Genomic DNA, 7,894 nt, shown 5'->3' on the forward strand with positions numbered 1-7,894 from the left:
AAAACCTGCAGGCTTCCTAAATCAATATCCCAGGACAGGTTTCAGCCATAACCATGCCAATCTTTCCTATGTGTGGAAAGCAAGTATCCATGTATTAGTGGCAGTTCCGTTCTCATTCAATATACACCTGTTCTGTCCCTGGTTCAACAGCTGTGGCCACTCAGCTGATTCCTGTTGGCTCTTTTCAGCTCCAGACTTTGTGACCTCAAAAAAAATCTGTCTTCTGTAGATACATAGCAACCTGTTCATTAGCTCTACTAACATTCTTTCCAAGACGCGGGATCAATCTGCATTTCATATATTACAGAGATGCTCTTTGCAAAATTTGCATCAGAAAGCTGAGTTAATTCCATTTCTATTGCCAAAAATGCAAAAATTTATTAATCCAATTTAGGCAAAAGTGAAGAAACAACAAAAATTTCTTTGTAATATGAATGTACCTATTATTAAAACAAGCTTGATTAAAAGAAAAGCTGGCTTTTCATTACACTGTGAAAGCATATTCATAAGTGATAAGTGTGAATAATAATTTATTATTATTAATACGTATTACCATATATTAATTATCCATAAGCTTATGTATATAATCTGAAAAATGGCTTTATAAAAGTAGATAGATGATAGCTAGAGATTGATAGATATTCATAAATGGGGTGAAAATGGCAGATAATATCATTAAAATTGAATAGTCTGGCAATGGCAAAAAACAGAATTATATCAGACACCAGTGCAAAAAACCTTGCTTTAAATCAGAAGCTACTTTCGGGCAATGATTGGGCCTTGTTAGAGATTGGTACATACAACGTCAATTTTTTTACTTAACATCTAAATGCTCACATTTTAAGGTAAATTGTCGACGGGGAGGAAAAGGTGGTGTCTCCTCTTTATTTGAGAATATAAGTGGAGGAAAAAAGCATGAAATAATAATAATAAATTAAATAAAAAGCATAATAATAATAATGGCTATTACTTAAAATCACTATGTATTAATAGATATATGTTTCACATACCTGACCTCATTGACTCATGGAAGATGTATATTACCATCCCTGTGTTACAGGTGAAGAAACTGTCTCTTACATGTGAAATAACTAGCCCAACGGCATAGGAGTCCTAAATGACAGAGATAAGCTCGAACCCTGCACTGTTTTTACTCTATGTAGGTGTTAACATACATAATTATTAGAATGCATTCCAACTGATACACAAACCTAGGAAATGTTCTCCACAAATGGCACCGGTATTCACCCAGCTAGACACATGGAAGCCATCCTGTGAGGCCAGGATGGAATGCCATCATTTCCAACCATTTCCCCTTCTAAATAGCTCTCATATCCATCTCTTAATTTCTATCTCACTTACATGCGTAAGTTCAAGCCTTAAGCAATTCTCACCTAGATTATTCTCATCATTCTTTCATCCATTCTTTTCCTTCCTATGTGAAAGATCTATCTAAAAGGCTAGTTTAGCAGTGCCTGGGTGGATCAGTCGGTTGAGCATCTGACTTCGGCCCAGGTCATGATCTCACAGCTTGTGAGTTCGAGCCCCACATTGGGCTCTGTGCTGACAGCTCAGAGCCTGGAGCCTGCTTCGGATTCTGTGTCTCCCTCTCTCTCTGCCCTTCCCCCACTCACACTCTGTTTCTCTCTCTCAAAATAAATAGACATTAAAAATAAAATAATAAAATAAAAGACTAGTTTGATCAGTTACATTCCTGTGATTCTACAGGATATATAGTATATACTATAATCCAGCAACTCCACTTCTGTGGATAATAACCAACAGAAATGCATTCCTCTATTCACCAAAAGACATATACTCAACATGCGTAACATCTCTATACAAATAAGCTAAAAATTAGAGACTACCTAAACGTCTACCTTTAGGATGGATGAAAAGATTGTGGCATATGAACACAATGAAATATTATACAGCAATGTGAAAAAGCAAACTAAAATATATAGCAATAAGATGCTTGTATGTATAAGCATTCAATCAGAATTCAAAAACGTGTGAAACTCTTAGAAGTCAACTGTGGTTACTCATGGGAATTTGGGATAGGATCTGGGAGAGGGGGGTGGCAATGTTCCATGTCTCTACCTAGGTCCTGATTACATGTAAGTGTTCATATGAATTTCTACAAAGACAATTAACATGCATAAATGTTTACTTTTCACTGTATGTGTTATATGTCAGTAAAAAATAAAAAGAACAAAAGAACAGAAATGATTTGATCATTCTCCATTGCCTTTCATCTTTTACTTCTCTCCTATATTTGTCTGTGTTAGTCAATTAATCTATTTCCCCAGAGAAATAGAATCAATAAAATGTATAGAGAAAAAGAGTTCAAAGAATAATTGGCTCATGCAGTTATGGAGCCTTGGAAAGTCCAAAATCTGCAGGGTAGGCCGGCAGGCTAGAGACCAGGAAGGAGTTGCCATTTGAGTCCAAAGATGGTTTGTGTTAGAATTCTCTTTTCTTCAAGGGAGGTCACTCTTTTTTTAATTAAGGCCTTCAACTGATTGGATGAGGCCCACCCATGTTACAGAGAGTACCCTGCTTTACTTATAGTGTAGTGTGCTGATTTAAACGTTAATCTCATCTAAAAAGTACTTCCACAGAAACATCTAGAATAATGTCTGGCCAAAAATCTGGGTACTATGGCCTAGTCAAATTGACACATGAAATTAACTATCACAGTACCTACTCTCTTCTAAGCCATATTGAATTACTTGGAGATCCTCAAATATACCCATCTCTGTAATATCTTTCTATTAGCACATTTCTCCCCCCTAGGAATTTCTCCCGAAGCCTTTGCTTTATCACTTTCTTATTCCCCTTTTCTGCTTCATTGATTCCCACTCATTCTTCAAGTCATAGTTCAGGTATTACTTCCCCTGGAAAGTCTTTCTGACCCTCTACTTTTTGTTTTGTCTTACTCTGCCATAAAGCTTACCACCGCAGGTAATATTCTATCCATTGTTCTAGTTCTCTCTTTCTCCCTTTAAATTATTGAGTTTTGTAGAGGCCAAGACAGCACATACACCCCTAATTAAAATCAGAAGCACCTAGGGAGAGTTAGTTTGGGTCCAGCATGCTATGCAGACACAGATGACTACATCTGATTAAACGAAGTGAATGAATATATAAATGGGATTTGTACCTGCTATCACAGATTTTGTACACTGTTATTGCTATACAGAGTTTTGGCCTCACCACCACCCCATACTTGGTCTTTCCATTTTTAGCTCACAATATAGCAAACGTCTAAGGCTAACCTCATACCATACTAAAACCATCACTTGATTCAGTCATCAGTGAAATCAAATACACATATCCTGATCACTTGTTTTTAAGATGATCATATTGTTACTCAAAATAACTGATTACACCATTGAAGTTTCAATATAAATTTCCAATTACTCCAGCACATGTAATCCTATTAAATTGGGAGATAATTAGCATAAATTCATATCATTGGAGTTTTTATATCCAAGATGGAATTATGTCACAGACTTAGATGGAATGATCACTCTCTCAAGTTTTTTCCCCAAACAGTGGTAATTACTGGTTTGTACCCTATTCATTCCTCACAATTTCTGAGCAAATTAAGCTGCGTTAGGTCTTCCTGTCCCTCTCCCAGCACCTCATTAAGGATATCTTTGTTTTTGTATTTAATATAAAACCTAGTCCATAGGCTTTAATGAGGAATTTGTTCAAAAAGTCAAAAGGTCAAATTTAATAGCGATGTTGCTTTTATAAATTGTCACTTCATGCAAATTATGCTCTGCTCTGAAAATACCCAAATTGAAGAAAATATTCATTTGCTTGCTGAATAAAATCTAATATTTCATTACTTAAAAATGCAGCTTATTACCAGCTTTTAAATCCATTTCTTTTTATAAATTAATTTAAACTTTCCAAAGTCCAAGAAGGTGTTTACCAAAAGAAATTCTGTGCTCAAACACCCTTCGTGAATGCTACATGCCACAGTACATCAAATCGATCAGATACACAGCACATATTTTTTCTTAAATTTTTTGAAAAGTGCTGCTTTAAGGAAATCTGTTCAACCTAGTATTTTCTTTTTTTTTTTTCAACGTTTATTTATTTTAGGGACAGAGAGAGACAGAGCATGAACGGGGGAGGGGCAGAGAGAGAGGGAGACACAGAATCGGAAACAGGCTCCAGGCTCTGAGGCATCAGCCCAGAGCCCGACGCGGGGCTCGAACTCCCGGACCGCGAGATCGTGACCTGGCTGAAGTCGGACGCTTAACCGACTGCGCCACCCAGGCGCCCCCAACCTAGTATTTTCTAAACCTATCCTGACCACAGAATTATGTAATTTTATATATAAACTATTTATATAAACTATATTTATATAAACTATATTTATATAAAATATTTATATAAAATATTGTATTCATTTATTTACTTTAAAATTTTATCATTACTAGTTAGCACTAATTTTCACTAATTTTTATTAATTGTTATAATGGCTTTCTCTGTGCAGAGCACTTATCTAGCATGGAAAATACAGAGAAGGATAAGCCATGAATACCAAACACAGGTGCAATAGAGAGAGAGAGAGAGAGAGAGAGAGAAGATGCATGATAATATTATAAACTCAAACAGACTTGCATTTAAACTTCAGATCTGCCACTTCAGAATTTTGCAAACTTGGGCAACAATATTTAAATAATTTTTATATAAATGTCTTCCTCTGTAAAATGAGGATAATAATGTGTACTTCATATTATTATTGTAGGGATTAAATATTGAGTATAATATATTTAATACAGTATATGGTACATAGTAAGTGCTCAATAAATGGCACCGATCATGATAGTCCAAAAATGGAGGAGGAGAGGCAAAGAAGCAAAAGGATAACACGAGAGATTTTGTTAAAGGTCGAATTAATTATATAGTTACTCTGATCAACTGTGGAAAAGATCAACAAAGATGGATGAAATAAATTAACCAGAAGAACCAATTTACAAGTTAGGTAGAGATTTGTGGTTGATATTCACATTCTACCATATATATATATATATATATATATATACGCATATATATATATTCCTATTTTATTTTCTTTTAATTTATTACTTTATTTTATTTTAGAAAGAATGCATGCAAGTGGGGGGAGAAGAGAAGAGGGAGAAAGAGAGAGAGAGAGAGAGAGAGAGAATCTTAAGCAGACTCCCCACTCAGGGCAAAGCCCCATGGGGGGCTTAATCACCTGACCCTGGGATCATGACCTGAGCTGAAATCAAGAGTCAGATGCTCAACCAACTGAGGCACCCAGGCACCCCTATCTTCTCCTATTTGAATGCAGTGTTGATGCTAACAATTTTCATTATTATATTTTTTCTTTTATTATCATTATGTAAATTGTTACATAATATGAGACTTAAAACAAGCAGGTAGGGCAACTCTATTTCTGTTTTATAGAAGAAGCTGCAGACAAGAAAATAGCCAGTCAGAAACAGAGAATCTCCTAGTTCATGACTAGGGCTCATCTCTTAGACTTCACTAATTTCAGAATCTAATTCTAGCCCCACAACACAGATCCCTTACCTTAACCTTATTCTCCTATCTCGGGACAAAATAGTATGGCTTTCAAACTATTTGATGGCAAGATTTTTTTAAGGCATCACATCTAATTAACTTTGTAAAGAGTAAATACCTGTAAGGGTGAGAATTTTTCTCTATAAAGAGCTAGATAGTAATATTTTAAGCTTTGCAGGCCATCTGGTTTCTGTCACAAATACTGAACTCTGCCATTTTAGCAAAAGAGCACACACACAGCACCACCACCATCACCACCACAAGCTGTTATTAATATGATCTTGAGCTTAAAAAAGAATGGTTTAATTGCACAATGTCTTTATTTCTTCTGAGGAATATGTTGCTGGCATACTGTTTTGTTTTTTTTTTAAGTTAATGAGTATTTAGCTCTATGACTACATTTATTATCTTCCCTTATTTTAGTTTCAGGGATGTGATTTTTTTTTTTATATTAGTCCTTCCTGGGATTTGCTAAACTTGTTAAATTATGGGTTTTCATCCATTAGTTTTGGAAAATTCTTGACCATTCTTTCTTCAGAAATTGCTTCTTTCCATTTTCTTATCTCTTTTCCATCTAACATTCTACTTAAACATGTGTTGGACCTTTTCACATATTCCATAATCTCTTACCTTTTATTTTGTATTTTCTTCCTTTTAGTCTCTCTTTAATTTTGAAGTTTTCTCTGGTCCTGAATTTCTGTTCCTTACTACTCTCCTCTTTTGTATCAAGTGTGTAGTTACATCACTTTTTAAATCAGTGCCTAGTAATAATTATAAACTGACAATTTGTGGATCTGTTTATGTTGTCTGTTTTTCTTTATTGGTTTTCAGTCTATCTGGTCTTCCTTCCTGAAATGCATGGCTATTTTGAATAAAGGATCGAAGGAGAAGAGAGAAAATGGAAAGAATAACAGTAGAGATTTGGGGGATTTTTATCTTCTTTCAAAGGGAATCCAATTTTGTTCTGGAAGGCACACTGAATATGATCTGAAACTATGGAAAATATAGATTGAGACTCAGAGATACGTTAACTGAACAAAAAATAAGCCACATTAATTCCATACTAACTCCTTAGCCATCACTAGATGAGGCTGCTTTGGGAGAGTCGAATATTCAGAGCTTGCAGTTTCCCCACACGTGAGACAAATGAATTCCCTCAGGAAGACCAAAATCTTAGGCAGAAAGTCACATATATTTTCAACATGAGTGTATTGGGGTAATTGGTGTGACACCAAAGGTGTATGCTATGACTTCTCTCCAAGACCTTGGGTCCTCAAGTTCTTTCTGACTTGGAACTACTTCCTTCATGGGCCTTCAAACACTTACTGTTTTCTTATGTCTTATAATATCTATTTCACATATTCATTCCAGCTTTAATCATTTTCTTGGTAGGAAAGAAAAATAGCAGTCAGAATAGCTAGAAGTAGGGGCGCCTGGGTGGCTCAGTTGGTTAAGTGACCAACCTCGGCACAGGTCATGATCTCATGGTTTGTGAGTTCGAGCCCCGCATCGGGTTCTGTGCTGACAGCTCAGAGCCTGGAACCTGCATCTGATTCTGTGTCTCCCTCTCTCTCTGCCCCTCCCCCACTCGTGCTCTGTCTCTGTCTCAGAAATAAACATAAAATTTAAAAAAAAAAGAATAGCTAGAAGTAGAAGTCCGCTGCTCCTTTTGTTTTTAATTTAAAATTTTTTAACATTTATGTATTTTTAAGAGAGAGAGAGAGCAAGTGGGGGAAGGGACAGAGAGAGAGTGGGACATAGAATCCAAAGCAGGCTGCAAGGTTTGAGCTGTCAGCACAGAGCCTTATGCAGGGCTTGAACTCACGAGCTGGGAGAGATCGTGAGGTGAGTCAAAGTCAGATGCTTAACCAACTGAGCCACCCAGGCACCCCTTGTTTTTAATTTAAAATATAAGCAGTGCTTGCATCCTCAGCACATATACTAAAATTGGAATGATACAAAGATTAGCATGGCCCCTGAACAAGGATCACATGCAAATTCATGAAGCCTTCCCTATTTTTAAAATAAATGAACAAACTTTTGTAATATAAACAGTGAGAAGCACCTGGGTGGCTCTGTTGGTTAATCTTCAGATTTTTTAATTTGACTCAGGTCATGATCTCAAGGTCGTGAGATCAAGCTTGGGCTGTTGGGCTCTGTGCTAGGCATGGAGCCCTCTTGGGATTCTCTCTCTCTCTCTCTCTCTCTCTCTCTCTCTCTTTCTGCCCCTTTCCCCTGCTCATGCTGTCTCTGTGTCTCTTTAATAAAGGGAGGAAGGAAGGAAGGAAGGGTAATGTAAATAGTGATACAGAAGCTTCAGAAT

The 7,894-nt window shown here is 36.3% G+C and overlaps 1 non-coding gene across 1 annotated transcript; it reads left to right on the top strand.

Annotated features, from left to right (window-relative positions):
• Window positions 1-7,488: 7,488 nt before the first annotated feature.
• LOC122492449 lies at window positions 7,489-7,592 on the top strand. Its single transcript, XR_006299636.1, has one exon. It is a non-coding gene; the product is annotated as a U6 spliceosomal RNA (small nuclear RNA).
• The last annotated feature ends 302 nt before the right edge of the window (window positions 7,593-7,894 follow it).

Source organism: Prionailurus bengalensis, chromosome C2, assembly GCF_016509475.1.
Source record: "Prionailurus bengalensis isolate Pbe53 chromosome C2, Fcat_Pben_1.1_paternal_pri, whole genome shotgun sequence".
Lineage (NCBI taxonomy): Eukaryota > Metazoa > Chordata > Mammalia > Carnivora > Felidae > Prionailurus > Prionailurus bengalensis.